This window comes from Sapajus apella, unplaced genomic scaffold, assembly GCF_009761245.1.
Source record: "Sapajus apella isolate SASKATOON/1434 unplaced genomic scaffold, GSC_monkey_1.0 scaffold125, whole genome shotgun sequence".
Taxonomy (NCBI): Eukaryota; Metazoa; Chordata; class Mammalia; order Primates; family Cebidae; genus Sapajus; species Sapajus apella.
Genome location: NW_022437065.1, coordinates 624,885 through 642,432, shown reverse-complemented (window position 1 = coordinate 642,432; position 17,548 = coordinate 624,885). Strand labels below are relative to the sequence as shown.

General features: G+C 39.4%; 1 protein-coding gene across 1 annotated transcript in view; it reads right to left on the bottom strand.

The window, feature by feature from the left end:
- SYTL5 (synaptotagmin like 5) overlaps positions 1–16,269 on the bottom strand; it is a 220,945-nt gene extending 204,676 nt beyond the window's left edge. The window contains exon 1 of the mRNA XM_032261633.1: positions 15,995–16,269. The gene's annotated coding sequence lies outside the window, so the exon portion shown is untranslated. The remainder of the gene's footprint in view (positions 1–15,994) is intronic.
- Positions 16,270–17,548: the final 1,279 nt, after the last annotated feature.

Sequence of the window (17,548 nt, the reverse complement as noted above, 5' to 3'; positions counted from 1 at the left end):
TTTCCATCCAACTCATCCTTTCATTAACAAAATAAAGTCACTATGATCATCTAGGCTTCTTGAGTATCCAATTTTTTCACTATTACTGTTCCCTCTTTTATTCACAAATCTGTTTATTTAATCCAGTGAGGTGGAGGCAAAAAGCTTTACACTGTGCTTTGTTGTAAGGGAGGATAGATGGCTAGAAAAACAGGGAAATACTGTGGTATAGAAATAATAGCTAATACTTATTTAGTATTTACTCAGTGCCAGATAAAAGGGGTAAAGTAATGGCTGGGCGCAGTGACTCACGCCTGTAATCCCAGCACTTTGGGAATCTAAGGCGGGTGGATCACAAGGTCAGGAGATCAAGCCCATCCTGGTTAACACTGTGAAACTCTGTCTCTACTAAAAATGCAAAAAATTAGCCAGGCGTGGTGGCAAGCACCTGTAGTCCCAGCTACTCGGGAGGTGGAGGCAGGAGAATTGCTTAAACCCGGGAGGCGGAGGTTGCAGTGAGCCGAGAGAGAGACTTCGCCTCAAAAAAAAAAAAAAAGAGGTAAAGTAACATACACATATTTTAACTGATAATTCCAACCACTGTGCTTTACTTGGTGTGAATTCACATCCTGACTCTGCATTTCCTTACAGACCAGATTTGATCTTAATGACATGAATAATTCTGAAGTACCGTATTTTGCAGCCTCGGGAGAATATCATATACTCAATTTCTACTCATTTGTTTCTTCCACCAAGAGGATGTTGTGAGATTCTTGATGACACAATGAGAATAGCAGAAGAGGTTCCTGGATCTATAATTTCTTCAGTTTATTTAAACTTTCTGACCCAGGAATCTCTGAGGTTTCAAGGATCATCTAACGGAATACCTGGGCATCAAGAAAGGTAGTGTGTAGGAGTTAACAGCACAGACCTGGGAGCTGTAATGTCTTGGTTTGAATCTTGGGTCCTCCACTTAATAGCTTGACATAATAGGTTACTTAACTTCTACATGACAGTTTCCATAATTCCAAATTGAAATAATAATAGCCCTTACTCTTAGGGTTGTTGTTGGGGTTAAACAATAGAATTAGTCAAGCCCATAGGTCAAGGGCCACACTGCTTCAGCACCTCATGCACAGAAAGCACAAGGAGAAAATTGAGATAAAAGACCAAAATAGAGCCATTTTCTCTCTATTACTGGAGAGAAACAGTAAAATAATAATGTGATCTTTGTAAGCAAGAGATAAGAATAAGAATGACCCTTTTAAGAATAAGAATGAAGTCAGTAGTCAGGTGGGTCCGTGAAGGAAGCTCCAGGTAAATGCAAGGAATTTTGTTCCTTAAACTTTATGGTTTTTGTGCTAGATGTTCTAGGCATCATATTTCATCAACTAAGGACTTATTGTATCTATATGGCACTCATGTAGGGAATGAGGATACATAGAATTGCAAATCGGTCTGTCTTCCAGAAACTATCATTTTAGCTCTGAGTAGACATCTTGGAAGCACAGAAAGGTTGCCTAGATGCTAGATACACACATGTTAGAAGTTCAGAGAAGAGAATGGTGGGCAAAGTCTGAAAAAACCGGGAGAATTCCAGATTTATGGCTAAGTTTTAACTTGATCTCATCCAGGCAGATCATAGATGCCAAAAGAGGGCCAGAGAGGTCCTCTAGGCAGAGCAAAGGGTACAGGAAAAATATAGAAATGTATATATCACTAGAGTCCAAGAGTTCTACCAATTGGCTGGAGGAGAAGATTTTACAGGGAGAGGGGTAGTAGGAGCTGCAGTGAGAATTGTAGGAGGAAAAGCTACCTCCACAGATTTGCCTCGATCTGTAGAGGAAGCTTTTCCATAACCTGAGTCTTGATTCCAGTTTGGTACCTTGGTGAGCAGAAGTTTTAGACTTTGTTCCAAATATTTTTGGTAAAATACCGAAAAAAAAAAAAAAAACTACTTCAGAATATAGCCATAATAATGAGGGGTTATCACAAATTTCCAGTGAGCTGAATGAATTACTATTCCCTATTCAGATTTTTTAATCAATTACAAAGGCTATTAAACCTACTGATTGAATGTACAAAGCCATATGGGTCAAATAGCATCTTGGCAATATCAGAATATCTTTTGATCCTTCCAGTAAACGCTCTGGTGGTGTTCCACTGTTGGGAATGTACATAGACCATATGCTCTTCAGAAGCATATATATATTCCAATGGATTTTCTCCTACTTTTACTGGTAACCAGTCAAGGATCCCGATATTATCTATGCAGATACTAAGTACATTTAATTTCTCACCCAGATTAACTAAAAAGCACCCCTTAAAGTGCTGCACAAATGTAATCCTTTTCAGTGCTTTTAGTGTCAGCAACAGCATGGCTTTGCCTATTAAGTTAAAACACAAAAAGGTTACAAAAATGTTTCAGCAAACATTTAGGTAGAACAAGGTCTTCAGAAGAAAAAAAGAGAACAAATAAAGGTTTCATGTGGCCAATCTTACAAGTGGCACTTTACAAATGAATACATCTATATCCAAAGCCATTTCATTTTGTGGAAATGTCTTCTATCAATCAGTTAATGACATATGTCCTAGACCAGACACTGCAGACAACCATTCTAGCTTGTGGTGGGCATTGGGTTAAAAAGCAAGGGTGAGTTTACAATGTATCAGCCTAATATGGTCACCTTTTAGGTATTTAGGATACTTAGATCAAAGGGAATTGGCATATGAGTATAGGAGCAGACAGAGATTTGTTTCTTCCTTTATATTCTCCCCATACAAGAATATACAATATACTTTTCTAAATGTTTTGACTATAGCTTTTTCCTCAGCTATAGAGAATGGAAAATGAGGTCAAACTCCTTGTTAAATGTAATTAAAATAGTGTTGTTTTACCTGGCTACTCTGCCAAATGCCAAGGGAGTAAAAAGCAAGGAGTACCCTCAGTCATCAATATTAGAATGAAACTGCTTTTCTAGAGCTAAAACTGCCATGCCAAGTTTGGTGTAGAGCAGTCAAAGGGTCCAGGGCTCCTCCTCTTGGAATTCTAAGTCCTGTCAACACCTTGACTGTTTCTATGCAGAGACGGCAGAAACTCAGGGGATCAGGAAGTTGAGTTCTTAATGCCTCCATGGCAGATACTGGAGAATGACTCACATTTTCTCCAAACCCCTTCTAGCAGGCCTTCTTGTATTGCAGATGCTATAAAGCTAAACTTCCCCTCCCCCTCTCCAGACTCCCTTGCAGCTAGAGTTCTAATCTAGTAGTCAGATGCATCCACAGGATGACTGGAATGAGAACGTGAACTTTGTGCCGAATGTCAATGATTCTTGCAAGCAGTGAGTTAAAGGCATTCAGTTTATTTGGAGAACACTGGTGAAGGTTCTAATAGCTATTCTCTAGAATGACAGATGCCGAGTACCATTAGGCAGCAGGAGTGAAGTATTTGCTAAAAACATCCTGCAGTGTGGTTGGTGGTACTTCTGGCCATTGTAGCATCCAAACCACATTCTCTGTCCTTCCCAGAAATTCCTTGAAGTACCATCCTCAGTTATTCATTGCCACAAAATGATGCACAACAACCCTATAATTTCAGTGACATACAAAAATAAGCACTTAGTTATCCCATAAATCTACAGAGTTCACATGGCCGGGGCTTGGCTGATTTTGGCTGGATTTGCTAATATATCTATAGTCAGCTGCAATTCAGCTTGTCTACATGCCTGGGGATCAAGTGGCTGTCAGACAATCCAAGATACCTTCAGCTGGGGTAACTTTCATGACTTGGCTCTGCACCACATGTCTCTCATTTTCCAGCAGGCTAGCTTTGGCTCTTGTCATCTTCTTGAAAATGAGAGAGGAACAAATACAGAAGTAGAAGTGTGCACACGCTTTTTCAAGCCTCTATATGCTTCATATCCACTAACATCTTATTGACCAAAGCAAGTCATATAGTCAACCTCAGAATCAAGGGACATAAAGATATTATCTTTAGTAAGAGAAACTACATGGTCACATGTCCAAAGGGCGAGATTAGGGTTAGAGACGATTGGGACTATAACAATCATACCACTTAATACCTTCAAATAAACTCTTCTGCTTAAAGTGGGCAGAGGGGATTTGGTTGTTTTCAACCAAAAACTTGAGTAATATACCCACACTGTTTGATAATCAGGGGTTGAAACTCACAGTTGTGGGAAAACCACACCAGAAAAAGATCTTGGAAAACTGAATTGTTTGCCAACCAAATATAGTAACTGAATTAAGAATTCTATGATTGACCTCATGATCTTTGGTTTGCTCCTGCCCTCCCCTTTCTTATTTCCCTTTGTTGTCCTGCTGTCCCTTTCTTGGTCTTTTTCCTTAGAGTATAAAGAAGCAGAATAATAGCTATATGCTAATAAATGCGTTGAAAATGTCTGAGAAAACATCAGTAACAGTTAACAGGAGTTGCCGCTGAAGAGGAATACAAAAACATGAAAAGGCGGAAAGTAATTTTTACTGTGTATTCTTTTATGGTTGAATTTTTTTTTACCATGTTAGTGAATGATTCTTTTGTTGAAAAGTTAGACAAAAAATTTGATAAGGAAATGGAAAGAGATAGATAAATAGACCAGTAGTGAAACAAGTTGTATGTGTAGCCATTGGTTTCACTCTTTTCTGTGCTTAGGAACTATAGGGCTAGCCATAGTTTGTCACAGAAATTCATGTCACTGGCCATACATACTGGAATTATTTAATTAAAAATTCAGTACCATGAATCCATATAAATACAAATAAATTATTGAATAAATAAATAAAGGAAGGAAGAGACAGATCTTAAGGGCAAAAGAATTCCAAATAATTTTTTGCAAATACCTTCAAGGAGGTGGAATGTAATTCCACATTCCTTAAATATGAGCATGCAGTATAGAGAGAAAACAAATTTAACTTTATGGTGGAGAAATCTGACTATCACTACTTTAACCAGGTGATTAAGGTGAACATCAACAATGATGTTATGTTGATAGTATATATGCCCTTTATATGGTATTATGAGAATGGGACTCCTCCCCAAAACATAGAACCCCAGTATAATCAGTGAAAAATACCACACAAATCTCAATTATGGACTTTCTGTGAAATGTCCGACCAGAACTGTCAAGATCATCATAAACAAAGAAAATCTGAAAAAATGTTACAGCCAAAAGGAACTTAATGATACATGAAAACTGCATGGGATCCTGGAACAGAAAAAGGACATTAGGTAAAAATTAAGAAACTCTGAATAAAGCATGAGTCTTAGTTAATGATGATGTATCAATATTGCTTCATCAACTGTAGCAAAGGTGCCATACTGATGTAATATTTTAATAGAGTAAACTGGATATAGGTATATATAACTCTCTGTACTATCTTCAAAATTTTTCTGCAAACCAAAACTGTTCTAAAAATAAAGTTTATTAAAAATCCATTACTAATTCTGAAAAAATAACTAAAATAATCAGTCAATCAGTAGGTATTGTAGAGGATACAAGTAACGCTGTCTAAACACCTAATCAGACTTATACAAACAGAAACCTCAAACTTGGAACCAGCTGTTTGTGCAGCTCAGAGAACCATTACAAGATCTATAGCTCAGTAGTAAGCCCATTCCAAAGTGGCTATGGTATGAATAAGTAACTATACCTTATCTGCATAATAAATGTACAGTACTAGCTTTCCTGTATGCTTGAGCAGTCTTTTAATTTATGGGGAAGTCAGGAAAATGCTTCTTCTTCCTTATGTGTTAAGATTGTGCTCTCCCTGAAAATAAGTGTTTTTAGTGGAAAGTTAGGAGGGATGTGTGGGCTCCACTCATTACAACTCACCTCAGTGTAAAGTTCTTAAAGGAAGCAGGACTCAACATGTCAAACAAGCCCACCCTGCACTGTTGTGTGGGAGCCATTAGGAGTTATTCTAAAGTGGGTAACTCTTAGTGGGAAAATACAGTGGAGAAGGAAGACTGATGAATCCAAGAACAAGATGAGATCCTTTGAGAAGGAGGCAGGAGTTCCTAAGGGAAGTATGGAGACTTGTCTGCAGAGAGTTGAAAAGTAAAGTTCTCTTTAAAAGATCTGTGAGGTAAGAATGGAAACTGAGATGCCTCTCTTACCCCCAATGAAAGGTTAGAGCTAACTGCTTTCTTTGTGGGCTATGGGTTAGATAATATTTGGTATTCAGTTTAAAATTATTTCCCATATCTGTTGTAGTTTCCTTTACTTTGCTTAGATCAAGTTTCTCAATCTGGGTTCCATGAACCACCAAGAATATATCAGTAGAATTTAAAGAGTCAATGAACTTGGTTATGAAAAAATGACATCCTTATGTTCACTGATCTTTAACTGACATTTAATATTTCCTGCAAGTATGAATGTAAGCAACAAACCACAATAGTATTAGCTCTACCTGTGATTGTCACCAAAGTAACAGCTATTTTTCATATCATATAACAGTTATTGTGAATATCATGAAATACCCTTCATAATCATTACTACTTTAAAATTCAGGTCATTAGATCCACCATCAGATCTTGTTGCTTAATAACTTAATTAAAAAGTACATAGATTGCTATACCACATATTTACTTTTAATATCTGATAACTGTTTTTCAATACAATTTGCTTCCTTTGTAATCCAGTGAGTTCAAATTTATGTATTTAAGCCACCATTCTGATAAGGAGGTCACTGACTTCATCAAAGGGGCCAGGGCACAAATGATTTAAAGATTATAAATCCTGGCCCAGAGTTTTAAAATCTGGTACAGTTTTACTGCTTTATGTGGCGACATTTTTAAGAAAGGAAGGAGTAGGTTTGGAAGAAAAAAGTCATGTCAACAGCCTCACTACTCACTACCATTTTACCACCTCCCAACACATGCGTGTGCACGTGCACACACACACAAACGCACACACACATACACACACACACACACACACTAGAAACAAGGAGGAACGTAGCCCCTCTGTGCTGTGCAGAGACAGCCGTAAAATAAGAGGTAGATTGTGCACAGCAGGGCGCAATGGGCAGCTTCAGGACGTAGAGGAATCACAGGTAAATGGACACAGAAGAAGAGAAGACACAAAAACTGTTTTTTTTTTTTCTAAATATACTAGAGGATGTGACCCTTAAGGACCATAAGAAAAACAGAATCTTTACTCTGTCATTCTAGTTGATTACAATATACTTAATAACAGAAAAGAAAAAATACATGATGAGAAACACTGACTCTGAGAGCCATTAGTTTAGAGTGAGGGCTAGAGGAGGCTTTTCACTGAGATTGTCCTTCGTTAGTACAGCATCTTCGTTGGTGATGGTTTCATTTGTTTAAATTATTACATATAATCTGATGTATATAAAAGAATCTGTATCATATTTAAATAAGTTATAAAGAGTAATACTAAATGAGCCTTTATGAACCCATCACCGCATTCAAGACCCAGAACACTATCAATGTTAGTGCCTCTACTTATTGCATCCCTGTCTCCCCAGTACTATTCTGAATTTTGGGTTTACCTTGCTTTAGGATCTATCATGTGTGTGTTATTCCTAAGTATGTATTGTATAGCATTGCTTTTTTCTGAGCTTTACAAAAATGATACCCATCCACATTAAGTTTTTGGTGATTTAGTTTTTTACTCAATAGTCTGTTTATAGTATACATCTGTGTTGTTGCATAGAGCAATGGTTAATTCATTTTTACTCTGTTGAAATAATAATAAATACAAATTTATTTATCATGTTTCCATCAATGGACAGTTAGATTATTTCAGAATTTTTGTATTATGGGCCGTGTTGCTATGGCCATTCCTAAGGAGAGAGTTTTTGGTTCACATGCAGGAGAATGTGTTCTACATGATATACCTAGAAATATAGTTGCTAGGTCATAGGGTATGCAAAATGTTCAACTTCACAAGATAGTACTCAATTTTCTTTTCCAGAATGGTACCAATTTGTACTCCTATCAACGAAGTATAAGTTCCTATTGATCCACATTCTTACAATAGTTGGAATTCTCAGATCTCATGATGTATTTTAATCTTAGTATGCCAAAGATAACATGTTGCCTCATCATAGAAGGAACATAAAAGTTCAGAAAGTGCTAAAATGTTGTCAGCATAGCTTACTTCAAGGTTACACAAAAGGTTATACAGAAGCTGAGACAAGGGTTTCCATGTAGGAAGTTTGTTTGGGGAAGTGATTCTAGGGAATAGAAGTAGGAAATTCTGGAAAAGGAAAAGAACAGAGAAAGGCAATACAAAACCAAGAAGAGAGAAAAGTATTTTTGAGTTGGTCACACTGTAGACAACTAGGGCTTAATCCTGTTTAGACTCTCTGAGAATCTCTTGGAAACAAACACTATTAAAATGCAATTGAGAATTATTTGGCCAAGGATGGAAGGAGGGACTATTTATCTTAGGCTTCCATCTCACATTAGTCAAGGGTTGGCTCTTGGGCTTTTAACTCCCTCACATTCCATAACACATATGTATGGGTACCAGGGTGTTCCAACAGGCCTCCATGTTGAAACATCAAAGAAGTCCTGGGGTGAGAAGTGAGATATTCACTATGAGGCTAAGGCAAGGCACTCTCTGGTTTTACCCACATAAAGTTGGTTAATGGACTAATGGCTTAACTAAATGGTAAGCTATAAGGATGCGCAGTGAGGCACAAGAGATGTCTAATAGAGAGCTAGCAAGTGGCAGAGATGAAACTCAAACACATGTATCTATCACAGATCAAATATTAGCCGCTTGGCACATAGTGTGAAAACACTGTCCACTGCCTACCAATAGCCGCCTCTACCTTTCATCTCTGCTGACAGAATGCCAATTGGTTTCAGTAGCAGACAAAGATCTCTGGAATAGAGCTGGCACAGTAGCTCCATGGTGCCATCACAGGCCCAGATTTTTTCTACCTTTCTGTTCCAACATCTTCAATGTTAGCTTACATCCAGTCAATCACTCCACGGTCCAAGATGGCTCCAGGTATCATGCCTGAATTACAGACTAGCAGCAGGAGGAAGTAGGGGGGAGGGATAAAAGGGCCCTCTTCCCAGCCAAGTCAACTTCCTTTAAGCAGGCTTCCTAGAAGTACCACACAACACAATTACCTCTCACTGGTGGAACTCAGTCAAAGGTTCACACCTTGATACAAGAGATGTCAGGAAATGGAAACTATGTGCTGGATACATCACTACCAGTAATAAAACTGATATTCTGTCACTAAGGGAGAAGGTGGGAATAGATATTGCATGGAAACTAAAAGTCTCTGTCACAGTAGCCATTAGATTTAGGGCAGGTTTTCAATATACATATTTCGGTCTTCTTATTTGTAAAATGGAAATTAACATGAATATCTTACAAAGTTATTATCAGGAAAAATAAGATAATATAAATAAAATTGCACAGTATCTGCTTTGCAGAAAATACTTAATAAATTCTAGCTGGTATTAATTTACTTCAATGAGTCATCAGCATCAGGGCCTAGCTTTGAGCCAACCCCCAGATAACTGATCTTTATCAGTGTCCTTGCATTTATTAGGTTTGAGGGTGCTGGGTGCTGACTCACATCCATAACACTCATAAGTGTTTAAAGCCAGAATGGCGATTTAGTAATTTACAATGGGAAATGTAACTGTCAGGGAGACCAGACACTCTGACCATGTTATTCTCACCCTGAAGGCAATGAACATGTGGTATCCTAAGGTTGATTGCTGAGTAAGAAGTCAAGAGAAACAGAATTCATTGTATAATTTAGATCTTCAATGGCATTTGTCCTGTTGTATCCATCTCCTCAATTGGGCTGCTGTTATCTGGTGGTCAGAAGCTCAGGCTAGAAACATGACAGGTAACCTCTTCCCATTGACAGCCCGGGAGGTGCATTACTGGCAAAATTCACCAAGAATGTGGAACATGTGGGAAAACTATGCGGGTGAACTCAAAACAATTACGACATAGTAAATCTATTCTGAATAGAGGCCCTATACATCTGGCATAACTTTGGAAAAGTTTTAAGTAAGGGAAATACTTTAGCAAGACCCATTCTTTAGATAATAGCCCCAGAGCAAATGGAGCAGCTAGAAGCCTGATTATATATTTGTTTAAAATATTTACTGGCTTACAAGTTGAATACATTTTTAAGTTTAAAATGGAAACATTTTCAGTGTTTCACATGGATATATAATATAGAGCTTTAAGAACAATTTAAAATATCATAAAATGCTTTAAATTAAGCAAATAGAAAATCATAACCTATGTATATACAATATACATATACATCATATACATATATATATGCACGTGTATATATGGCACCTGTATTATGGCGCATATATATATATATATATATATATGTATATAATTTTCTGATAACAGTAACAAGATGTAAATTTTACTGATTTAATTCTAAGAAATCAGGTAAAATATTTTCTTCATCTCCAATAATTTTGGGGAGGCATACTGTTTGATGGAGCTCACTGTTGGTCTTATGTAGAAACGATTGTGTGATTAAATTAGAAATAATTTAAAATTAGTGCTTTTGGGGGGAAATTTGCAATGCCCCTTGAAATCTCTAGGATGGTTAATCCTTTAAAAAATTCCATATGAGAAGTATGTAACCAATCTCATAAAATCATCATTGAGCTTCTAGAAGAGCCAGCTGCAAAATAGCTCTGTGATTGGAGAACAAGAATGAATAGAGACTAATGGGCTGATGTGTAGCCTCTGTATTTATTCACTTCTATTTGTATGAGATTAAAAGAAATCCCAATACAGAATTTTCTCCAACTTTCTCATCCTTTGTCATATTAATAGAAAAAGTAATTATGCTTGACAAAAAGAAAAATGTAATGCTGGCCAGGCATGGTGGCTCATGCCTTTAATCCCAGCCCTTTGGGATGCCGAAGCAGGTGAATCACTTGAGGTCAGGAGTTTGAGACTAGCCTGGTCAACATGGTGAAACATCATCTCTACTAAACATACAAAAAAAAAAAATTAGGTGTTGTGGTGCACGCCTGTAATCCAGCTACTCGGGAAGCTGAGGCAGGAGAACCGCTTGAACCTAGGAGGCAGAGGCTGCAGTTAGCTGAGATTGTACCACTGCACTCTATCCTGGGTGAGAGTGAGACTCTGTCTCAAAAAAAAAAGAAAAGAAAGAAGAAAAAAGAAAAACGTAATGCTATCAGCAATCAGAATCACAAACATCACATACAAATTTTACATACAATGATGTATGTAATTACCTTGACTCATTCAATACCATAAAGTCTCAAAATGTCAGAAATACATGGTTTGCAAAGTATCATCCCTAGACTGGCAGCATCAGCATCAGCATCACCTAGGAACTTGTTAGAAAGGCAAATTTGGGCTCTACCCCAACATCTATGGAAGCAGAAATTCTGGGGCTGGATCACAGCAATCTGCTTTCAACAATTTCTCCAAGTGATTCTGATGTCCATTAAAGTTTGAGAACCACCCATCTAGACAGAACCTTGCTACTTCAAGTATGATCTGTAAACCGGTAACATTGAAATCACTTGGGGCTTGTTAGAACTGCAGAATCTCAGACCCCACCTAGACTTACTGGATTAGAATCTGAAGTTTAATAAGGTCTCCAGGTGACTTGTGCTCACATTAAAGTTTGAGAAATGCCACATTTGTCCAATGGTTTCTTTCATGGGCTGAATTGTGTTTCCCCAAATTCACATGTTGAAGTCCTAGCCTTCAGGGGTTTTAAACATAACTATTTGGAGATAAGGCCTTTGAAGAGGTAATCAAGTTAAAATTAGGTCTTTAGACTGGGTTCTGACACAATATGACCAGCATCTTCATAAGAAGAGATTAGGACACAGACATACACAGAGAAAAGACCTTAGTAAAGATACAGGGTGAAGATGGTCAGGTATAGGTGAAGGAGAGAGGCCTCAGGATCAACCAACCCTTGATCTCAGACTTCCAGCCTCCAGAAGTGTGACAAGATACATTTATGTTGCTTAAATCATCCAGTCTGTGGTCCTGTGAATGGCGGCCTTACCAAACTAATACAGTTTCCAAACTCAGGCACATGTTGGAGTCATCTAGGGAGTTGTTAAAATATTGATAACCTGGCTTCCATTCCCAGAGGTTCCAATTTAAGTGGTCTGAGGATCAGCTCACAAATCCTGATTTTAAAAGCCTCTCCAGCTGGGCATTGTGATTCACACCTGTAATCCCAGCACTTTGGAAGGCTGAGGTGGGTGGATCACCTGAGGTTGGGAGTTCAAGACCCACGAAACCCTCTCTTCTAAAAATACAAAAATTATCCAGGCATGGTGGCTCATGCCTGTAATCCTAGCTACTCAGGAGACTGTGGCAGGAGAATTGCTTGAACCCAGGAGGCAGAGGTTTCAGTGAGCCAAGATTGCACCATTGCACTCCAGCCTGGGTAATAAGAGTGAGACTCTGTCTCAATTAAAAAAAAAAAATAAAAATAAGAAACCTCCCCAGGCAGGCGATTTTTAAATGTGCAATAAAGTTTGAATACCACTGATAATCTAATCTAGGGATGTCCAATCTTTTGGCTTCCCTGGAACACATGGGAAGAAGAATTGCCTTGGGCCACACATAAAATACTAACACTAATGATAGCTGATGAGCTAAAAAAAAAAAAAAAAAAAAAAAACAAACAAACAAACAAAAAAAAAACTCATAATGTTTTAAGGAAGTTTACAAATTTGTGTTGGTCTGCATTCAAAGCTCTCCTGGGCTGCACGTGGACCTCAAGCCACATGTTGGACAAGCTTGATCTACTCCATTATTTTCATTGATGAGAAATTTAAGACAATTGTAATTCTTAAATTTCAATCTCTTGATACTTGCTTATCTGATCTCCTACCATTAGGTCCAAAATCTACCTTCTGTAAGTGTTTGAGAGAATGTTCTACTGGAAAAGAGAAAGTTAAATCTAAGCCGGCAGTAATATACACTCTTTTCATGCATCAACTTTTTAAGTTTTAGTTTGTATGGTAGGGACCATTTTGAACTTTGTGTGTGTATGTGTGTGGTAGTACATCTATCCAAGTACAGGTATGGAGAAAGTACCCAAAGAAAATCTGTTGACCCAAGTTATCAGTGCTACTACCTCTCCCTAGGTTCTTCTTTTCCCTATTGTTAAGGTTCCCACAAGGGTCCTAGGATCCAAGTTAAAGACACTCAGATGCTGTAAACCAGCCTTCCAAGGCGTTGGCAGCAAACCACTAATCAGTTTTTTTCTCACTAAACCCTTTCCCATGTCCCTGTGAAGTTTTGAAGTTCCCAAACTCAACACTCCACTCAAAGGCAACTACTTACTGAATAATTACTCTTTTCCAGGAACTCGAGGGTTTGCTTCATACTTAATAGAAACCATACAAGATTACACACACACACACACACACACACACACACACACACACATGGTGCAGTCTCTAAAAGTTAGCACATTCCATAGAAGTGATTATTTGGCACCTTTAAAATACCATACACCTGTGTGGAGAGGGGAAATCTGCTCTAAATATGTGCTTTTGCTATATTGATAAATATTTAGTATTTTACTTGGCCCCAATAGATTTATTTTCTTGACAGTCTAGTAGACTTTCTGGTCAGCGCCCCAAATACATCACCTACCTGCCTCTCCCTAGCTGCCTTTCCACTATGGAAGCTGAAAAAACAGATACTTTCCCAGTCTCCTTTGCCACTAAGGATAGCTATGTGCCCCAGATATTGCCAATGAGATAAAAGTAGGATTCTGTTAGATAAATTTGGGAAAAGATATTTTTTCTCTGGTAAGAAAGTTGCTTGAGGAAAATACTCTGATTTTTTCCACCTTGTTTCCTGTCATTGAACATGGGATTAGGACCTAATGTCTTGGACTGTTAGAACCATCTTGAAGCCATGAGGGTAAGGCACTGACTCAGAACCCTGATATTGTTGGGTCACTGAATCAACTCCAGTTATCACCAGCTGTCTGACTTCTCTATTTTTTTATTTTTATTTTTACTTTTTTTTTAGAGACAGGGCCTCTGTCACCCAGGCTAGAATGCAGTGGTGCAATCATAGCTCATTGCAGCTTTAAAATCCTGGGCTCAAGGGATCCTCCCACCTAAGCCTCCTGCATAGCTGGTACCACAGGCATACGCTACCATGCCCAGCTAAACGTCTGTATTTTTACTAGCCATGTTTAGTTGGCTTTTATGTTACTTTCATAAAAAAAAATTAAAAAATTAAAGTTCACAACCATATATAGATTTTTTTCAAATATGGAAAACTCTCATTTATTTGAAAAACAGTGTATTCTGAGAATCTGCACTTTGAGTACCATTGAATTAAAAGATTTATCTTTTAGGAGTGAAGAGAAAGAATGCCCAGGTGGATTTCAAGGAATGGCAAACCAAATCTGGACTGCCAAATTCTTTTATTCATTCATTTTTTTCAACAGACCTTACTTTACTAGGCTCCAGGGATACAAATATTAATAAGGCATTACCCTTGCTTTCAAATAAATTTTATTATTCTAAGCAAGATGGACATGTAAACTAAGAATCACAAGGTGGTAAGAGCTAAGATAGAGGTATATAGAGGAGTTATGTTATCAGAGAAGTGGGAAGCTTAACTAATTTTGGAGGCCTCCCTGGGGAGGACATTGGAAGAGGATCATGGAAGCTTCCACTCAACTCTAAAAAATTATTCCTGTGATCTGACTAAACATGTAAGGTTTTATTAACTTAATTTCAAAGAGGCGTCTTTTCTATAATTATAGGCTATAAAAGAAAATACAATTCAAGAAATATCAGGGACTAATCAACTGCCAGAAAAGATTCCCCCATCCATTTTTCTCTCCCACAAAGCAGGATAAAAACATGGTTTTGTGTGTGCGTGTTGGTGGGTGGGAGAGTGCTTTCCTCCCATATCAGCAGGGTTGTTTTCTAGAATAGAATACCTCTGTGTTGTGAATTAAGACCACCTGTTAACACTGCATCAAACCAAACAATCTGATGGTAAAGCAATCAGTTATCAATATGAGCCACAAATTCATGCATTCCAGGAGATACTTTCCTTTGCTCCTTTTAAGCAAAAATGCCAATAATTAGTATGAATTTAATAGTCACAGAAATATTTTGCACTTAATGGTAGAGAAAGGAGAAACATCCCCAACTCCTGCTACCACAATCATTTTTTTAAAAAGCAGTTAATAGAGGGAAGTCCTTAACCTTAGAGGAGAAACTAACACGTAGCTTTGCTTTGTTAAATCCTTATAAGAAACAGAATAGGTCCCCACTGGTTGTCTTGCAAGGGAATAATAGGCTTTTGAGCATATCTGAAGATAGAGAAAATAAAACCAGCAACAGTCTTCTAAAATTTTCTTGGAATACAATACATTAAAAATAAAATATTCAATAGTGTCTTTCAATGAATTTTTCAACATTGTGGCATTTACATTAATCGTGCCCTCGGAACATTTTGATTCAGTCAACGATAAGGAGATAGATATGCAACAACTGCAGTTACCTTGAGCACTGGCATGTCCTGGGCTGAAGAGGGTTGTTTCAAGATCCCAACTCTAGCTGCAATGAAACATCTGCCACCTCACAGAGAATGAAGAAGCCACTCTGGCAAAGGATCCCAGCTCAGCCCTCTAGCTCTCCTGTCCCCATCTCGAAGAATTACAGCGGAGGAAAGTGGGGGGTGGAGGGAAATACACGAAACAAATAAAACATTCCTAGCTCCATAAACGCCGCATCCGGACATGTGAAGGTACCCAGGAAATTAAGAATATGGCCCCAGAGTTTTGTTTATCTGGGGTCTGAGCATAGATTTTATATTCTCTGTTGCGTTTTTTAAATATAAGTTTCTGTCTCCAATGGAGAGAACCAGAGGGAGGAAGCAAAGGCAGACAGAAACAGACTGGAAGACCCCCTCCCCTCGAGTCACCCAAACAGTAAGCATCAGAAGACAAGAGAAACTTGCCTGGCCCTCACCTAGACGGAGAGGCAGCTGGCCCAGCCTCAGGAGGGTCAGCCTGCTGTGCTGGGATGAGTCGCTGAAGCTGAAGCTGAAATGCAGACCCCAGGCGGGAGGCGAAGTCCCGATCCTAACCCAGGGGAGCAGTGACTCACGCGCTTGGCGTCCGCCTCTCGGCGCTGTGCGCCCCTCTCCCTTCCCACCCCTAGCAAGCACCAGGACCTAGTGCCTCCTGAGAGGCGGTCTCCAGGAGCCCCTATTAATGGGGCTCACAACCGGCTGCCCCCAGGCGGCGGCGCCAGAGTCGCGCCAGGCACAGCCCGCCCCTCAAGGCAGCTGCGCTGCCAAGGGGTGAGAGCCTCCTTCGTGGATCTCCCTCTCCTCGGCTCCCCGCCACCCCCGGATCCACTGACCCCGGGCTGACCATCTGAGCTCAACACACCTTTCATATACTACCTGGACGCGGCTTTGCAAAGTCCCTCCTGCAGGCTGTGTCAAACGGGCTTCAGGATGCACAACCAGCCCCAGGACTTACAATCCGTCTGCAAAGACCCCACCCCCGCTATCCTTAGTCTCCACCTTGCGGTTGCTCCAGAAGGCTCTCAGCCCAGAGACAGGTGCAGCTGGCTCCTCAAGATCCCAGGTGTATCCTTTTCCATAGGTCTTTCCTTTCCTCTGACCCTATCTTGCAGGAACTGTCACTGCCTCCCCCACCCCCAACACACCTGGCTGCCCATCTGACACAACCACCTACAAGGTGGATATGGTGATGCCCAAACCTCCCACAGTTTGTACTTATACCAGGAGTACCCCTACTGCTTACCACAGCCAAGGCACAAGTTACTCCCATCTCCTAGGAGTCCCCATCCTTGTGGAGGAGGCTGTAAGTCTCTCTTCTCTCATATCCCCCCTGGGTCTTGGAAAAATGCTGTGGGGAATGATGAGACCCTGGTGCCAAGGGACACCTTCCTAATCTGACATAGAGTAAGAAAAGTCAAGGCTTCACCCTAACTGGGTTTGGTGGCAGTGCTTTGTTGGGACAGTCAGGGTGTCATGGGGTGCCAGGACTTAGAAGAGGTAATAGCTCCAGCAAACATGGTTTGGGAATTCTGCCTCAGGACCTGACATGTTCTGGTAAAGGTCATCTTGTTCTGCTAGGAGGAGGGGGAGGTGTGATGAGCCTACACTCCTGCTTCCACTATATCAAAACTGGGAGGAAGAAAATATAGAAAAAGAGCTCCTTTAGCTTTGGCAAGGGTGAGGGATTATAGAGTTCAGAAAGAAAGATACAAGAATAGGGAGGGGGTGGGCCATTTTCTCAACTTGAGGACAACATTTCAGCTGTCGGACTTCCCGTGATTCTGGCAAAGGATGAGAATCCAATTTCAAAGAGTGGGCAATATCCCCTAACATGCCCCTCTTCTTAACATCCCATTGCTTTGTTATATCATTATTAACTGAGATCTCCCCCACAATTGGAGGCATAGGGACTATAAGTTATTCATTTCAATGTACTAATAACACAGCACATGGCCTGACACATAGTGGAAAATAAAGCTCTATCAAAAGCT